Source organism: Lissotriton helveticus, chromosome 2_1 (assembly GCF_964261635.1).
Source record: "Lissotriton helveticus chromosome 2_1, aLisHel1.1, whole genome shotgun sequence".
NCBI lineage: Eukaryota > Metazoa > Chordata > Amphibia > Caudata > Salamandridae > Lissotriton > Lissotriton helveticus.
In genome coordinates, this window is record NC_136059.1 from 1853203621 (window position 1) to 1853223737 (window position 20117).

Here is a 20117-nt window from a genome sequence, read left to right on the forward strand (position 1 = left end):
GCAATCAATCCAAACTCGTGTTTAACAATGATGCCCCACATGGTGGTGGCTTGTGAACCTTATAAGTGATGGGGCTTAAATATCTAAATCATTATTTATTCTACTAGTCACAGCAAGGTTCTTTGTTCAGATTAAATGAGCCTATGATGAAGCTAAGGAATCAAGTTGAAGTCAGTACATTTTAAGAGGAGGCTGGTGTTTGGCAAAACATCTATTAAGCTATGAGCAAGAGTCAAAAGAAAAGGCTTTTTGGGCCTACTAAATGGGCACATTTAAGAATGATAGCCTAGTAAAAAAAAATCTTAATGTTATTTCATATACATTTAAGCAAGCCCATTTTCTCTATGTGCGAATAATGTATGAAATATTTGCATCATTAATAATGCAGTTGAAAATGATTCATTCAATGTTATAAAACAAGCAGATTTTCCTACATGTGACATTCTATGTGAACAAATGTCTGCAGCAGTTTAAAGGCATTCTATGGTGCAATTCTAATATTTCTTGCAAGTCGAAATATGATTTTTAAAGTCAGTTTCCACAGAGGCATACCTGGCTGGGTGATGTGTTGTGAAGTTGGTCCTGGTTGGGGCACTTCCATAGTAGAAGGTGGTGCTGCTTCATCTATCATCTGTACTGTAGCAAACTTGGGGAATTTAAGAGTAAATGGTTGAAAGCATCAGCATTAGTATATCTTACCCAAGTGCTTGGTAGACTGTGTGTGCAACGTCTGTGGGATATATTCCACAACGGGTATGGTTCCTGCAGTGGTGCTTCTGTTCACAGAAAGGTTGCTTGAGACGAACTCAAACAAATCAGTTCTCCTCACGATATTACTACTGTATATCAACACCAACAATATTGCACCATATAATATCACGGCCAAACTATTGAGGCACAAAATATTAAAAAGTAAGGGCAAATAGGGAAGTATAGATTTACTATTCCTCAATACACCTCTACGTACCTTGAAGGCATATGTACTGTACAGGTACACATATGTAGAGTTAAATATAGGGAATCTGGACTTACTTACCTGGTGTGCTCCTGCTCTTTTCTTTTGATGTAGGGCAGCGCTGCTAGAAGGCTTGCGGTGCTGCCCTATGCCAAAATATTGTAAATATGTCCATGAATAATTGCCTTCAAAAAGAAGCCGCCATTCATCACCTTTTAAAAAAAATATTATAATAATAAACAAAAATATGCTATTAAGTCTGAAATCATTTTCATCTATGATGTTTGACATAAAAATGCTGTAAATAAGAACTTGAGTAGTTAACCCAAGAAAGGAACAGACCTGTCAACTCAAATGGTCCCACCCCTTCATATGATCATCCAATGAGGAGCCAAAATCACATTGTGGCAAGGAAGAAGACCTGGAAAGCACTGCACAGAGTCAATTTACAGCTTGTTGTTTGCCAGGACTTTGGCTTCAGCCTCAACTTTTTTTTTTTTTTTTTGGCAAGGATGGGGAGATTTGTGTGGGGCAGAATGCTTTTAAGATAGTTCTTTGAACAGGTCCCAAACCCTCCTCACATGGTGATGTATGTTTTCAAGTTGGCAGACTGAAGAATCTGATGGCAAGATCATTCAATGGTAGGTCCAAGTATCCAGATCCATTATGTTGAATGTCGGGGAATTCACAACGTAATTTAGATTTTCCTCTTGATTATTTCTTTAGGAATATTTCCGCAGTATCACATCATAGGACTATCCTTCACCATGTCCTAACCTCATCCAACTTTGATCTCTAATGCATAGAGGAAGGAGTTCGGTAGAAGAATTGCAAATATATTATCCATGCAAGGATTTCAGTTCAGGAGAAACAGATTAGTGCTTGCACCATTCTGATTCCTGCTACACCCACACCCACCTTCCACATGCACCTCCTGGCATGCTCTTGATTGCGACATGTAGTCTGATTGCCTCTTGAAAGTATCTTGGGGCAAATGGCCCTCCTGTTACCTCCATTAACCCCCACACAGCTATATGCTGAGAGGCGCATCCTGGTACACTGCTGCTTGGGGATTAAGTCCACTTTAGTCCTAAGGTCCTCAGGAAACAAGGGGAGCTCATCGCCCTACTCAAGAGGCGTGTTTGCAGAGTGGTGTAAAAAGGGTAATGGCCTCCGACCATCTCTCAGCCATCCCGTTGTGTGGGGCTTACTGGAGGTAACAGGTGCGCTAGTTGGCCCCTAAGGACCCTCAGCAGTGCAGGGGACTTCCTCCCCCAACCAAAAGCATGCCAGGAGGCGCATTTTCAGAGTAGTGGAGAAAGGTGGCAGGGTCTCCGGCAGATTGCCGGGTTTCTTTTTATTTTAGGAAGTGGGGCTGTGTGGACCCCTTCTCTTGACACTGTTGGGTCCTAGGTACCTGATCCCCTGGGCCTTACCCTTTTTTGTTTTTGGTTAAAAAAAGGAAGGGGAGCTACGAGCTCCCCATCTGAGGCAGACTTTGGCCCAGGGGACCCTTGAACATCGCTATAGCCAGCCCTGAGGGTGGCTGTCCCCAGGGCCATTTACGACTCCATGAGAGGGGCCACGCGGCCCCACTCCAACAATATTTAAGCCCTGCTGAGGTTGTGGTCCCCGGGGATGTGTGTGGGGGCCCGAGCCCCCCTTACACTTTATTTTCAAATATAGCCCCAGGGAGGTGGCGATCCCGGGGGCTCTGTGGGGGGGGTGGATAACTTGCAAACATTTAACTGAAACAAGTGGAAATTGTGCCTTCTAAAACAGAGGCCATTGTGGACTATGCAGGTTTTTTTTGTCTCATACTCCATCACACACTTGACTGTTTACCACCTGGTGTGGGTAGCTGTAATTTATCAAATCAGATATTTCCATTTCGGGTGGAGTTTCTTAACACAGCCCATTCAAACATGATTATACATCCTTAATCCTCCCCCTCCCAGAAAAGGTGACGTGCTCCAGTGCTCCAGTGATAAGGTGAGTTACAATAGCCTAAATCCATGCCTGAGTACATCTTCATGTCCACCCTCACGCCAGGCTCCTATCTTCAATCATAGAGGCACACGTCTCTGATGTGGAGCAATTCTCTTCCTCACAACAGCCCCTATTTAGGTAATAGGTAAGTGGATGCTTCTATCGATGTTTGACTTCATTTGTCCATCTATTCATTGAATAAATCATCATTCATGTACTTGGCAACTTATCACTGCATGCTTGCACCCCAGACTCATTTTGGCATTCAGCTTAAAATAGACCTTTTGGCTTTGTCAAATATTTAATATAAATAAATAATGCAATACTATCATGCAAAATAGATAGATAGCTAGAATGTGGCCTGAAAAAGCAGTTTACTAAAAAAAAAAACAACATCAAACAGTTCAAGGTGGTCACATTGTCTAGACACCCTATTAGTTTCTTTTTATTAAGATACCTACTATGCATACCATTTATTAGCAAGATGCTGTTCACTCAGATTTAGCATATTACACCAAAATTGAATGTGAGAGCATCCCATTTACTTAGTTTCCCACTTTATATTTTAAGGGTCTTTCTTTTACCAATCATCTATGCTGCACTATAAATATTCCACCTAACATTACTGCTAGAAAATGCTTTACTTTTTTCAATATCCTGCTTCCAGCTAACAATAATAGTAGACATACTTGATCGGTTGTCAAATATTTTGGTAAGAATACAAAATATTTCTGTCTAAATTTCTATCAGCCTCAGCCATGACATCTTAAGGATTTTTGATGACATAGGCTAGATATGTTTTTGGTCCCTGTGTTTGTAACACCTTTGAATGTGCTACCCCTTTTTGCCTCATTCAAGCCCTTGTGATTCTATACAATATTGAATTATATGTTAAATCTTCCGGACACTGGTTCATAAAAAACTGCATAAAGTTCAAACTGCCTGGTATCCTTCAGATAAATAGTACAAATGACATTTTGTGCAAGCATTGCTGAAGCCATTTGTTTTTAAGCTTGGATCCAGACTTTTTACTTGCAACAAAATGTTTATGTGTAGTTCAGTGTGTAGCCAACTTGCTGCCTCCGTTGTAAGGAAATCTTGGTAAGTGTTAAACCTGACAGCTTACGGTGGTCTTCCCCAGGTTTTTGCCTGCCTCCCTCCATTTTTGTTAACTCGTTTTCGGACTCTGTGCACTATTTCCACTGCTAACAAGTGCTAAAGTGCTTGTACTCTCACCCTGAACATGGTAACATTGGTTTATTCCCAATTGGCATATTTAATGGTGGTCGCTGCACGGCCGTGCCACTGTGCCAAATGCAAGCCTGTCTGCGCCTGGCCGTAACCCGACTGCGACCAGCTCCAGGGACTGTGGTCCTCCGACTTTCCACTGCTATGACTCAGCAACCCTCCACGCACTCAATCCCGGATGCAACAACAAATTCCAGCTCTCGACACCAAGCATCAACCAAGTCCCATTCTCCTGCCAACATTGCCGACGCACCACCACCCACATCTGGACCGCTGACAACCACCGCCAACCCACTGGACACCAGTGTACAGAAACCCCTGAGATGCAACATACGCTCCCTGCACAGACACACAATACAAATCTGGGACCTCCTCAACAACCTCTCACCCGACGTCGCCTTCCTGATAGAGACCTGGACCAATGTCAGCTACGTACCTGACATGGCAACTGCCATCCCTGATTGGTACAAGATCCGCAGGAAAGACCGCCCCAACCAGGAGGCCTCGCCATCATCCAGAAAAGCTTCCATTGACTGACCACTTTTATTTCAAACAACTTTGTGCCCCCTATGGAACATATCCACTTCCAGGTCCAGGTCAAACCCAGAACAACTCTATGCAGAACTCTCACCCACAGACCTCCCGGACCCTGTACCCCATTCACCAACACCATCGCTGCACATTGCACCCCACACCCTCACCTCCATGAACTATGTACTGCTTTGAGACCTGAATTTCCATCTCGACAACCTCAGCGACCCCAACTCCACCTCCTTCCTAGACAACCTCGGCAACATCGGACTGAAGCAACTCATCACTACCCCCACCCACTAGGCAGGACACACACTGGACCCCTTCTTTGCAGGAGAAATTAACATTCACTTCAGTCACACCATGCAACCCTTCTGGATGGACCACCACTGCATCTACCTCTACGTCTTGAAACCCGCAGCTTACAAGCTTATGCCACGACCCGTGCAGAAACTGGTAAAAGATCACTGAAGAGCACTTTGCCTCCGCTGTCAACCCCACTCTTCCCCCTACCACGACTGACACCAACTCTGCAGCCAACGAACTCCACAGATGGTTCCCCAACTGCGCCAACACTCTTGCACCCCTCCAGAATTCTGACAGATAACACACCACAAAAGCAGCCTGGTTCACCACAGACCTCCAACAATCCAAGCACTTGTGTCATTGACTCGAGAAAGCTTGGAGGAACAGCAAAATCCTGGAAGCATGTACTGCCTACAGGACTGCCATTACAAAACACCACCAACTCATCAGATTGACGAAAAGGAACCTCATCTAGGACAGAATCCTCTCCATCTCCATAGAGCTCTTCAACATCATACAACAATTCACCTGACACCCCCAGCGAGACCACTCATGGCCCTCACACAAAGGACCTCTGCAACAAACTTGGCACCCTCTTCCACCACAAGATCAGGACACTATACAACAACTTCGACGAACAGGACCAAGGCACTGACCCAACACCTTCCACCAGCAACTCCACTCAGCCCACCATCCTCATCTGGACCCCTGTCACCACAGAAGATAGCACTAAGACCATGAGGCGCATACACTCTGGAGCACCCACTGTCTGCTGCCCGCTGCATATCTTCTACAAGACCACCTCTGCAAATGCACCAGTACTACAACACAATCAACTGCACCCTCGAAACAGGCACATTCCCCGACGACAACATCCACCTACTGAACTTCATAGAATCCAATTACATCCTCGACAAATCTCAACCCAGCTTCCGCGTCAACCACATCACTAAGACTGCCCTCCTATCTTCCACAGACAACAGCCGCACACTCCTCGATGAAGGCCACACTGCAGCTCTCATTCTACTAGACCACTCAGCAGCCTTCAACACTGTCTCCTACCGCACACTAGCCGCTAGACTCCACAACACATTGAGGGAACTGCCCTATACTGGATCCTGTCCTTCCTCGCTGGATGAACTCAAAAGATCAGACTCCCGCCCTTCCTCTCCAAACTCACGGACATTAGATACGGAGTACCCCAAGGATCGTCCCTCAGCCCGACGCTCTTCAACATCTACATGCCCCCCTCGCAATCATCACCAGGAAACATGGACTCAGCATAGTATCCCAATGCGACGACACCCAGCATATCCTCTCCCTCAACAAGAAACCTGACACCACCAGGCACAACTTCCAGGAAGGAATGAAATGACGTCGCAACCTGGATGAGAAGCAGCTGCCTGAAGCTCAACTCATAGAAAATGGAAATCCTCATCCTCGGATACACCCACTCCACGTGGGATGACACCTGGTGGCCCTCCACCCTTGGCAACCCTCCCACACCTCTGGACCATGCCTACAACCTTGGCATCCTAATTGACTCCTCCCTCACCATGAACCGACAGATCAACGCTGTATCCTCAGCATGCTTCAACACCATCCGTGTACTTCGCAAGACCTTCAAATGGGTCCCTCCTGAATCCAGGAAGACCATCACCCATGTACTTGTCACCAGCAGGCTGGATTAATGAGCGCCCTCTACACCAGAATCAACAAATCTCTACTCCACAAACTCAAGACTGTACAGAACACCACAGCCAGACTCGTTCTTAGCACCCCTTGACAAAACCACATCACCAAGCACCTACAAGGCCTTCACTGGCTCCCCCTTGACAAGAGAGTGATCTTCAAGCTGCTCACGCACACCTACAAAGCACTCCACAACACCAGACCCCAATACCTCAATGAAGTCTACTTCTACGCCCCCAAGAGAAACCTCTGATCCGCTGACCTAGCCTTGGCTGAAATCCCCCACATCCACAGAGCCAGAACAAGAGGCAGATCCTTCTCCTACATCTCGGCCAAGAACTGGAACAAACTCCCTCTAAGCATCAGATGATGCCCAACACTGCACGCATTCAGGAAGAGCCTCAAGACCTGGCTATTTGGATGACCGGAGCTACCCAAACCCCCCCCAGCACTTTGAGACCCTCACGGGTGAGTAGGGCACTCTACAAATCCCTGATTGATTGATAAGTCCGTCGTACCATGCACCGCATGTGCCCGGGCCCGTAGGTTAATAGATACAAGTGAGTTGAAGCACTCATTGTGCCACCCACCACAGTTCCCTGTAAGCATGACTCAGGCATACCAATGCAGAGTCTGTTCTAAGCCTGGACGTAAAACTCTACTCGAAGTCACTGAAAACTTCACGCCCCGCGTTCTCAAAGTGTGTTTTCGCGCATGCGGGAGTGGCTTACCGGGATGCCTGCGATCGCTGAAAAGATTTCTCCTCTGTTTGCGAGCGCCATTAGATTTGGTAGCCAGCGCACGTTCCAGCGAGAGTGTGCGATCGTGAACACTAGGCCTGGGCGGTAAATTCCGTTCCGCTCGTGGAATTTGGGTAATTTCACATTGCGCGGAGAACGCGGATTTGCCAAAAATTCTGCAATTTACGGCTTTGCAGAATTTTTTGCTTGTTGTTTGTGCTTTCAAAATGCGTGTTTGCGGGATATTGCTCCCCGAGCACGCAAACAGCATTCGCAAACAGGAAAAAAAGCATTGTGAACGGGCGGAACAATAAATTCCGTGTGTTCATGTAACTTTTGCTTGCTTTCGGAGATTTTTTACCATTTCGCGGAGGTTTACGTAGCTCAAGTATGCAAATTCCGCCCACCCCTAGCGAACACGTCATTCGGGCGTGTCATCCGACTTCCGGCGGAACTTTTGTGAAGATAACGATCCCGAACACGCAGAATTTGCAATCTAGAGAACAATCTCTCTTGAGCAGCATCAAAACCTTCTCGAAATGTGGTTTGGATTAAAAAATTCTCCTCATATCGACATTTGGCTGTACTTTTTTGTGCAAGGAGTCCTTTTTCTTTTTTTACTTTTTTTTAAGAGGAAGAAAGTATCCCACTATCTCCAACTTCCTGTTCCGGTCCAGCAGGCTCCTTCCAGTGCTTTGTCCATCTCCTGTTCACTTTTTATTTGGATTTGGAGCTGAATGATCCCTCTTTGTGTCTGCTGCATCATTGGATTTGAGGACTTTGGATTTGAGATTTGACAAGTAAGTTTGAAAATAGTTGTGTGTTTGATTGGGGCATAGCACCTAAAATTTTTGAACTTTTTATACATTTTTTTAATGTATTGTGGTGGGTGGTCTGGAGTTTCGGTAGGGGCCTAGTTGTTTTCTTCTAGTTTTCTTTTATAAAGGAAACATGTTGCAAAGTTCACTACATGTTCTCCAACTTTTGAACTCAATTTGAAATATTTATTTAATTCACTAGTCCAGTAGTCTGCCAATAGGTCTTTTAGCCAATAGGCCCAGAACTACTCATGGGTGCATAAAAACAACTGTTTCTGTGGTGTCTGTTGAATATAAACATAATTTAGGGCATGGATAGCATTGGATTGAAATGCAAAATGTGTGTTAAATAAATGCCTTTGTTGGATGTGTGTGGTTGTTGTGTAACTTGCAAACCTTTTTTCGCCCTGTGGGTTTTAGTTTTTGGCATTGTTGTATTAAAGCTGTGTTGTTTAGCATGCCTCCTTTGTCTGGCCAGTGTGTCTATGTGTCTGTTTGTAATACTGGGCCAGCATTTGCCTTGGCTGAGCCTCTCTGTGTGGCCATAGGCCATTTTATAAAGTCTGTGTCCATAATAGCCCTGCTTGAGTACCTTGATTTCCAGGCCTCCTGCTTCTTGTTGTTGTTGTGAATGACCATCTGACTGGTGGCCATTTTGAGGTGGAGGCAGTGCTTTTGCCATAGACCTGCATGTCTTCTTTCCTTTATTCAATTTCGCTTGTTGCTTCTTGTTGTGTCCTGCCTGGCCATATGGCTGGTGGCCATTTTATGAAGGCAGCCAGTGTGCCCTTGCCATAGGCCTGCATTGTCTGTCTTCCCTTTCTTGTTGTTGTGGCCTGGCTATGTGGCTAGGAGCAATTTTGTGAAGGCAGCCAATGTGCTGCTGCAGACAAAGGAAGGGTTATTAGTGTTGCGATAAGTAGTGGCGCCTCCAAAGTTTAACGTGAGTCTCGGTAGAACAATTATTGATTGATTTGGGACAGCCATCTGCCCAAAATGAAAGGTTACCAGCCAGTCCATTTTGCCAGAGTTGCTATTCCAGCACTATATCACGATGTGCTGGAATTGCTTGGACAAGCTTTGCAGCAGAATGCTGTTCACACTATCCACCTGACAACACACATAGGGACCAGTTGCCAAACCACTGATTACATGTGCATCACTGCACACTGGATCTCCTTTGTGGGGGTTAGAGAAAAGATATCTGCAGCAGGTGTTGTTGACATTTCTGAGATTTTTAATGCCACTTGGAAACCTGCAACTGTAGCTATGTTCGCCATGGAGAAATCTCATACTGCTGCAAACAGTTTGGAAGACTTTGACAGCAAGGTCTTTGAATGGCTGTGCCCAAGAGGGCTTAACATTGGTTTTGTTGCCACTGACAATGGCAATAATATAGTTAAGGCCATGTCCAATGGTGGCTGTTTCAGGGCCCTGTGTTTGGCACACTACACTAACATCATTGTTCAAGATTTTCTGAAAAAAGAAGACCGAGTCAGCAACTTACTGACCACCTGCAGAAGAATCTGCACACATTTCAGCCTTTCTTTTATAGCCCGGAAGCAGCTGAGGATAATTCAACTTGAGCATAGAATGCCAGTTAAAGCACTCATCCAGGATGTGCTAACACATTGGAACTCAACTTATTACATGATTGAACGTCTGTTTGAGCAGTACAATGAATATGTCATGCAAAGAGGGTATGCTACTGTTAAAGGCATGATCATTGAGATGGACCAATGGGGCCTAGTTAAATGCCTGACAGAGATGCTATTTCCTCTGGAGCTCTTCACACGTGAAGTCAGCAAGGAGGACTGTACTATGAGCCACGCTTTCCTATTGTTGCACATGCTACAGGAACAGCTGAAGGAGGTGTATGCAGTGTACGCAGGTGTGGAGGAAAAAAAAGACGCATGTGGGTTAGTGGAGAGCTTAACCCTTTGCTTAGCTGAAAATACAAGGGTGCAAAGCGGCATTGTGTCATCCAACCATTACATTTCCGCCACAATTCTGGATCCATGGTACAAATAAGTACTGAACACATTGATTCCTTTTTTAGAAAGGGATGTCGCCAAGTAAAAAACTTGTATAGCTGTGGAAGCCAGTTGCTTAGAAAAAGAACGGCTGGGAAATAGAGGCCCGCTACTCCAGGCCACAACAAGTACTGTACGGCAGCCGGTGTCAAGTTCAACTTCAGACCTTGAGGGCAGTGTGGTTGGCTCACAGCAGTCAAAGCCACCAACAATACCAAGAACAACAAGAACAGGAGCCTCAGCCCCACCAAAATCAGCACAGGAATGGTTTCTACAGCAAGGGCTAGTTAGGTCCAGTGCTGAGGCAAAGGCAAAAGAGGCCGAGCAAAGCGAAGCTCCCCTGAGCATTGAGCGGATAGTCCAGCCCTATCTGGATGACCCAACAGAGGCCTTCATTGATCAAAACCGATTGCTGTACTGGTATGGGAAAAGGCGCCAATGGCCAGTGCTCAGCAGGCTGGCAATAAACTATCTAGCTTGCCCTGTCACAAGTGTCTCTTCTGAGCATGTTTTCAGTGCTGCTCCATAAGAACAGGTAAATGATGGCATGCATTGGATGCTGACTATTTGTGATTGGTGTTTGTGTTGTTGTGGTGCATGTTTAATAACAAAATTGTACTACTGCAGGCCTATCCATTGCATTTTTTATTCTAGACTCACATGGTACACTACAGAGTTGGACACCATGATGACCAACCATACTTGAAGTCAGTCAGTAGGATCATAGATGATTGATTGAATAAGTCGGGGCATTTCATGAAGTGGCCTAAAAGATAAGCAAGTCAACAACAACCACACCAGACCTACAAGTCTGTGTAGAGGTGGAGGCAAATTTAGTGGTATGACTGACAGTGGTGCATTGATTTAGCTACTTAATTTGGAAAATGCTATGTTGCCGTGTATGTGTGCCCAGGGCTGTATGGCGCAAAATCTAAGCTAAGTGGAGGTTGGGTGGGTGCTGTGGGCCTGCTCTGTCCTATTGTTGTAGGTTAATGGTGGAAACAGAGTAGACATGATTTAGTCATGCCGCCTCTGATAGTGTTCTTGTTGCACTTCTCCTTAATTTATTCATTTTAACTTTACTTTTCTCCTTGATTTCTCAATATCACTTTTGTTTTTCCATCTACACTTACAGGCCGGCCTTTACCCTGTGCCATACTGGGAAAAACTACTCATACTTTCCGTACCAATCCGCCCCCGTCAGGCAGGAAGTGGCACCCAAGATTGACGGACGGAACGTCCATGGAAGGAAGGACCAAGAGGAATGTCGAGATGCAACTCCCAATTTGACTATGACATAGTTATAGTATCATCTTTTCATTTGATTCATTTTTCATCTTCAATCATTATGTCTGTGTGTGTTGTTGTTTATTATGTTTGCTTATATATTTGACCCCTAAAGCTATTTTTAAATTTTCTTTGCTAGCTTTAAAAGGAAGCCCGGTATAATAGAACATAAAATGTATGTAATTTGGTCTCTCCGGGGCAGACAAGTAAGGCAATTGCATAATAATAATAATTAATAATATACTGCTGCCCTGTACTACTAGTCTAGTACTACTCATCATCATCAAGTCATCATCATGCATGCATTTCCTTTTTCTACCTTAACAGATTTATGATGGTCGACTGCCAAGATTGTGTGTTGTCCAAGTGCAGTGTTTGTCTTTGTCATACCTTTCCCTCAAATATCCATTCCCAACCATTCATCAAACCCTAACCATCTTCCCCTGGGCTGTGCGATTTACATTGAGGTGTGACTAAATTAAATTTACACCAATAATTGATCACAGACTTGCTGGGGCGGATATGGTGAACGCAATATATATATTTTGTCTGCACTGGCAACATACAGATTAGATTGCCCACCCATGCTCAGTATTTGCTATTCAAATTTTTTCCAGAGGAGCATAATGAACTCATCATAATTATTAATTGCTGGCATCGATTTATCATCCTTCCAGCAGTAAAGGTTACGCTTGTCCACTTCATAGGTCGAGTACCCTTCAGTTTGTAACTTGTACTGGGCTATCCCTGCCACCATTATGTTTTATTTTACTTTAGCATTGCTTATCATTCATCATCATGGTTTCTTGTTTGGCAGTCTTTTTCTTGTGTATTGATCTTCTACTTGTCGTTCCCTAGTCTTCCTCAGGTGATTGACTGTCTCATTTTCTTTTTATGCAAATGCAACCGTCCACTACTGCTACTACCACCCACCATGGCACCTTAGGAAACCAAACCATCACCATGCAGCCATCGCTTCACCTAAACATCAATCACAGGTAAGAAAAGAAGTGTGGGGGAGGCAATAATATACATACCATGGAAGTTAATTAATTCACACACACATATCTTTCTGAGTACAAATTAGAGAGGGGTTTTCGTTGCAGAATACATAGACTAGGAGGAGAGACAGACAATAGTAGGACAAGTGAGGATACTGCATCTATCTGTTGGTGTTTAACACTATTGGCAGATTTCAAAAACTGGCTGCGGCCGTGCAGCAAAAGGAGGAAACAAATAAGGTGAAATAAAAGAGTATACTCCTCAGAAAAGTTTTACATCATGTATATCGTAAAACTATAAATAATTTATTACCATAACAAATATAAACTAGAAGAAGAAACCAACAACACCTGACCCAACCCTCTGCCTAAGCCCAACCAATGTCCAGTAAATTAAATAAATGTTCATGATTATCCACGTCAAGACGTTCAAAAACCCCCCCAAGTTTCCGCAACATCCCACCCACCGTCAAAAAAGATTACAAAAGGGGCAAGGGTCAAAGACTGAGGTGTAGAGGCGGGCGTGCCGGCTAGTGTGCTCCAGGACCCCCTCCAGCCTGGCCTCTAGGCGTGCCATCCAGAGGAGCGTGCAGCACCGAAAGTTCCTCGAGGAACAACAGGGGTGGGCAGAAGTGGATGATGAAATTGATGATGATGGATGGCGGGCGGCTGCCAGAACACGGCGCAGTACCACCAGAGACACAGGGCGGGACTGGCTGGGGCCCGGGGCATTGGAGGAAGCTGCAGCAGCCACCTCCTCCTCCTCCTATGCCAGGACAACCAGTCAGCGATATTGGTCCCGGATGGCCTCCAGCTTTCATTGCCCGGACCTGACTGCTAACTCATGCCTGATGGGTTGGGATTGAGTAGCTAAATCAAGAAAGAAAAAAGACAATTGTAACCAATACTCTTAGCAAAACAGTAAAACAAAATTACACACAGAAAAATTTTAATGGCTCAATAGCACTACCAGTTGTGGTATCCTCCTCAGTTCCTCTGCCCCTAAGATTTGGATGTGGTGATTAGAATTTCAGGCCTTAGGCACTATGGAGCAGAGAAGTATTCCTTTTTTTCTCTCTTATTTAGCACAATTATTCTTGGAGGCATATCAGCTCAGTCAGCTTCTGCCCTAGACAGACATACTCTTGTCGAAGGCTCACATTAGTTACTTTACTACTGTCTGCAGGTGGGGCAGCTGTACTATACAATTATCTATTTTTCCATTAAGGCCGTACATGAATGATGATGGAAGATATACAGCACAATATCATGTCACTCACATGATGATGATGATGATATACTGATTTGTAAGTAGTTAAACATGCAGCCGACAATAGCCCACCCAAGGCTGACACGGTCAAAATGACATGGGTAGGGACTGCAGCAAAAGTGTGGAGGAAAGTCGGAAGGAGGTGATTGATGATGGGTGGGTAGGGTACATAATAACTTAAACATCAACAACGGAGCAAAGTTCCACTCCTGCGCCGGTTGCACTGCTTATACGTGTGACTCTTGCACATACTTCAGAAGCAGCTTTTTTAAATTCAAACATTATTCACGAATGTACTCCAAAATGTTTTAGTTGAGCTTCATTTATTGTCTTGATTCTTTTTTTCACACATGAGGCAATTACAGTTTCAACAGCTTCACGTGCCTCAGATATGCCCGTCTGGGCCTTTTTCTGGGCACAATCAAAAATGTAAACAATTCTCAGATGCAACTCTGATGTTACCCAATGCATTTCGGGCTCTGAATGGCCCTTCTTCAGAGGTTTGCTACAAGTAAAAGAACAAGGTGATTATACTAAGGTATCAAGTCACTCTGATTCACATGATGCATTATTTTCAACAAACCCGTGCCAAGTTTAAAAATGACCCTGTAACTGCGCTTTCCCTCTAAACACATGAACTTGAAAGCTCCCCCATACTCAATGTGTATACAACCCTCAAATCTCCCACTCTACTATCCACATGCTTCCTCACCCCCAACGCTGAGAAATACCCATCTTATCTCTGCCTCGTTACCCATAGCCTCAAACACCAGTTAACACCCATCGATTCACGTACCTTCGTTGCTTCTTCCTCCATGAATCCTTCCCCAAACAATTCCCTAGGTAAAATGGTGTTCTCAACCGTTCTCTTCTTCACTTGCATTTAACTCAAATTCTGCAACCCCTCCTCTCACGCCTAAACAATCCTATCCCACCACCTCGCCATGTACTCTTGAATGGCTCAATGACCCATAATGCACCACGTTGAAACATAAACCCACTAGATAAAATGCCTCTGGACTTTTCCCAGGCTTTCAAATTCTCAAACACTTATTTAGAGTTCCCCGCCCGCCCTTATGCTGTTAACTGTTACGCAAAAGTTACAGATTAACCATTCGTCGGAAAAACCAGTGTGAAATATACATCATAATACAATATTTAAAACAATGTAACCACAAGAAAACTTCATTCATTATGTGATGTACATAGTATTCATGTCTGTGAACTTGATAAAAACCATAAGTCAATTTTGCAAACTTCTTTGTTTCTGAGTTGTGAGACTCATGTGTGTGCTCATAAGTCTGTTATTGATTTTTTCTTTGGGTGTAACTTGTAGGTAGGGCAGAGACTTGTGACAAACATTGCGAAGGTTACAGTGCACTCCTGTTTCATCGTATTCTTAACTTTTAAACGTCATCCTTTTACTTTTTTAACCATTTGTGTGCAACCTGGCGAGCGTGATCTGCCCAGATTCACGCATGGATTACTAGTAAAAGAGAGGGACCCAAAGACAAAAGGGGTAGGGTACCAAAGGACAAATGTCAAAACAGGATTTCCCCTTTGGGTAAAATTCTATAGCATCTATACTTGCATACACAACATTAAATTCAAAGAGGAACAAGGATGAAAATATAAAAATAACTTCATAGAAAATGTACAATTTATTCAAACATATATTAAAAACGCAATATACATTATTAATTGATAAAAACGATGCACATAAAAATATATAGTAAAATAACTTAAAACACAAAAGTGGGACACAGAAGTAAGGAATAAATGGTTCCTATTATAATGAGACAAATACAATAGTCAAAAACGCAATCACACTCTAGCACATATGTAGCTTTCGTAGTTAGAGTTATTGTTTCATAGACTTAGCGTATTGCAACTCAAAAATTGCATCAATGCGTTTCGGTGGGCACGTATTTAGAGAGCCAACACCTTCTTCAGGATATAATATTTGAATCCCACATAAACATTTAATATCTTGATAAAAACCATTACTCCCAGATTTACTTCAAAGAGTCAAGATTCGTCATTATTCATCATCGTAACCGCCAACCTTCAATCTTACTACTACGGTGAGTGCACTGTAACCTTCGCAATGTTTATCACAAGTCTCTGCCCTACCTACAAGTTGCACCCAAAGACTTTAACATTTATGAGCACACACATGAGTCTCACAACCTTAGTCATGCACAATATATGTGTTGTGCTTGCAAATACTGGGAGTCAAGGGGGTATTCCATTCTGAAATACAACCTCAAACATTTGAAACAAAAAGCTTGCACAAAAACAGTCCTTGTTCTTCCCAGGGCTTTTTCATTTACCATTGCATTGCTCTTCGAACAATATTTTATTCTTCACCCTTGGCTTTGGTACTCTGGCATGGTTTAATTTTCTTTTAAATTCTCTTGATCCAGTCTGACTCTTCACTTACTATGATACCATCCATGCATCCATCTATCCGAACATGGCTATCATAAACCTTTCACCGACAACATACATTTGTCATAGATATGACCAACCACCACCCATGAGTCCTTGCTTGCCTTTGAGTTTGACCCCTCAATCACCCTGAAGGATCAATCATTCCTTTCACCCATACAGTTTCACCCACCCAGGCAGGCATCCTTTCTGCTTTCTTTCACTTTTCACCCATCTTTTGACTACCCATGCATCTCATCATCATCAGCCACCTATATGCATCCTAGGGCCCCTTCTTTCACTCATGCATACTTATCTGCCGGTTATATATTACATGTCGTCTGACTCTTTGTCTTCTTCATAAAACTTTCTCTGCTGAGTTGAAGATAGAATAGAATAGGCCATTAGTTACTCAAACCCTGCCACTATTGTTAATGGTAAGTAAAGGGTGTCTTTTTCAACTGTTCAGTGTTCACAACAACTTAGTCTCAGCAGAAGTACAGTGTACTGAGTGTACACTTTACACTCTTGCAGCAAGTGTATTCATCAATCTCAATAAGTAAAGAATATGACTTACCACCCCCCACCAGTGCTGCTGGCTCACCCCCTGCAGCTGCCGTATCCAGTCCCTCAGGAGTGGCATGGCCCTCACCGCTGGCCCCAGCACTGGCGGTCGGTACTCCTGGAAAAAAAAAAAATTAGATGCCATAAACGCCTCCCCTATTTATTTATTTTCATTAGCAAGATTTAAAATACATAATTAATATCTGGTAGGGCATTTGTTGGTGGCAATTTTTGAACTGCATCTCAAGAAGAGGACACACCAGAGGACTTTACTCAATGGCTAGAATGGCTAGAGCTATTGGTGCATCTCATTTTTTTAAATGAAGAAAGAGTGGCCAACTGGGCGAACATGAGGTCTCTCCTATTTGAAAAATAATGGTGCCTTCCTCCTCCTCATACTTCCTTCCAGCCATGTTGTATGGTAATCAGTTGTTCAGTGTTCACCATCAACTGCTGCTAATAAAAAAATGACTAGGCCTGGATTAGAAAAAGTAAAATAGACCACTTTGGTGTGTCCAACCTGAGTGGCCACCATTTACTGATTGAGCATGAGACAGTAAAAGAAAGCCTTCTCCTCTCAACAAACCTGCCTATAATACCTTACTTGGGCATGCAATCTGCACAGCAGATTAGTGCTACTAGTACTAGTAGTAGTAAGGAGTGCTTATACTACTAGTACTAGTAGTAGCCAAGGACAAATGGGTTCTTTGAGTCTTACAGTACCACTACTAGGCGACCCACTTATAAGGGGAGAGGGAAAGCTGAGTGGAACCCCAGACGAAAGCAAGCAACAGACAGACTAATAAAGAGTCAGAAGTTAGTCAGAGGCAGTTGTTTTGATGTAAAAAAAAACCAGACACTAGAAACAATGTTGTTTGTAATCGAGCAAAAACAAGAATTTAGAAACAGATGGAAGAGGATTTTGGAAAAACTAAAATTAGGAAATGGAAAAAATAGAGTGGTAAAAGTTAGGGAAATATTAATATAACAACACCAGGAGGACTTACTGTGGCCAGCAGCAGAGCCATCTGCACCTGGGGCTGCATCCTGCTGCTCCTGAGCGGTCCCTCTGGCTCCTGCACCCGCCTCAGCACTGCCAGCAGACCCAGTCTTCTTCCTGCCCCTAGATGCTTATCATGTAAGACATAATTGAAGAGACAAAAAGTTATTTGTGTTAAATAATAAATATTAAAGAATCGCTCTTTTTTTAGACAGGAAATAGCAATCGCAATAACATTGACCTATCCTAAATCAGATCGACTAGTAGTAGACTAGTATCTCAGTCGCGCACCACCCTATCTTTATTATTCCACAGTTGAATTCCGATTCCTGAATACTAAACATACCTAGCTCTCCTAGTCCAGACTTTGGAATGAATTGCAAAAAAATGGGTTTTTGCTTCTAAGTTCCGAGGTCATTCCCAATCATCTCTCAGTCTCAACTCCATCTGCCTTTGACGAGCCAATTACTAAGTCTGCATTTTTTCTTCTTAATGAATATTGCATACACCAAATTGGTTGGTTGCTATTCACTTACTATGTGAGCTACAAAAGATTCTACTAGGACTGAAGTCATGTGAGAGGATGCATCACGCAGGCCGCTAAATTAACAAATAATGCTAACTAACTACTGCCACTATCTTAGTGACAGGACAGCCTGATAGGGCAAAGGAAAGGACTGGAGTGTTTCCTGTCTGCATTACCTAACCTCTCTTTCTCTAACCTCTCTTACATAACTAGCTCAAGAGAGCGCAAAGCTGCAAACAAGTATGATTAGTTAGTATCGCCGAGCATCTGTCTGGAAGAATAACAATCACATAATATAAGATTTTTAAACATAAGTTACCTGCATGTAAGCAGCATGATAGCTATTTGTGAAAAATATAATATTCGCAATAACACAGAACAGAAGAATACAATAGTAATATAATTACCTACTCACCAAGCCCCGGGACCTCAACACCTAGCAGGTTCAGCAGGTCCTGCTCCCGGTCCAGGATGTTGGATCACCAGTGCGTCAATTGATTATGTGTGCGCCAGACCCCAGAGCAGCGAAACACTGCTCAGCGCACCCTCTCCCACCGCTAGGGGTGCTCCTGGAGCCCGTACCTGGTCCCAGGACTGCTGCCTGCTGCCTGCTGCCAGGGTTAAGGGGAGGTTGCGCTGGACATAAAAAATCAGTGCAGCCACCTCCACCTCCGAAAACAAGGCCCGGGTCTGCACCCCTTCCGGGCGACGCCTTCCGCAAGGAAGGCAGTCTTGGCTCTCGCTCCTTGACCTCTGCCCCTGACCCTTAGTCTTTTGAACACTCTTCACCATGGTTCTGTGGGCGGGAGCCAAAAAGAAAATGTAGGAAGTAAGAAAGGAAGTAAGAAAGGAAGTAAAACAAAATTAAAAAGCTAGTAAAAGAAAAAGAGTGAAAAAAGCACTAAAAAGCACACAAAAAGTAGAAAAAATGCAAAATATGCAACCAAGAATAGAGAGGAAGAGATAATAAATAAAAAAAGATCAGAAAAAGTTTCTAGAAGCAAAGGATTGAAAATATATAGGGAGGATAGAAAAACAGGCTCAGAACCATGGCAAAAAGTGAAAAACAAGATGGCCGCGTCCATTGGTGACCGCATGATGAGGTTTACGCGATTTTCCCTCTAGTAAGTAATAAGTGTCCCCCGAACACGCAATATGTGTTCCAGAATGTCAAAAACGCATTGCGAACGGGCAGAACAAGCAACTCCGCATGCTTGTGGAACTTGCCGTAGCTCGCTTAGTTTTTCGGCAACTTTCCGGAATCCCGAGTAGTGCGTCTACGTGAACTCCGCCCAGGGTTAGTCTGTTCATGTAGCTCTAAACTGCCATATTGATCTGGTAAATAACCCTCTTGCCAAACCAAACCCTTCCCTCTGCCTACATGTAAATCACCCCTAACCGAGGCCCTGTCAATCAGCAGGGCAAGTTACCATGTATGTACTCTTTGGTTTTACATGTCCTGGTGGAGGAAATCTCCCAAAGTTTTTTTTCACTACAGTGATGCCGACCTCTACCCTAGGCCAGCACTGGGTTTACCTTATTACCTCATTTAAAAGAGTACGTCCTGATTGGGGAAATATGAACATTTAATGTTTAGTGTCACTGAACTCACAATCTAAAATCACATCTTATGGTGAGGTTGGATTTTAGATTACAGTTTAGCAAATTTAACATTTAGAAGGTTGACATGTACGCGCTTAGCCATTATGTGCCTGATGCTTGTCTCT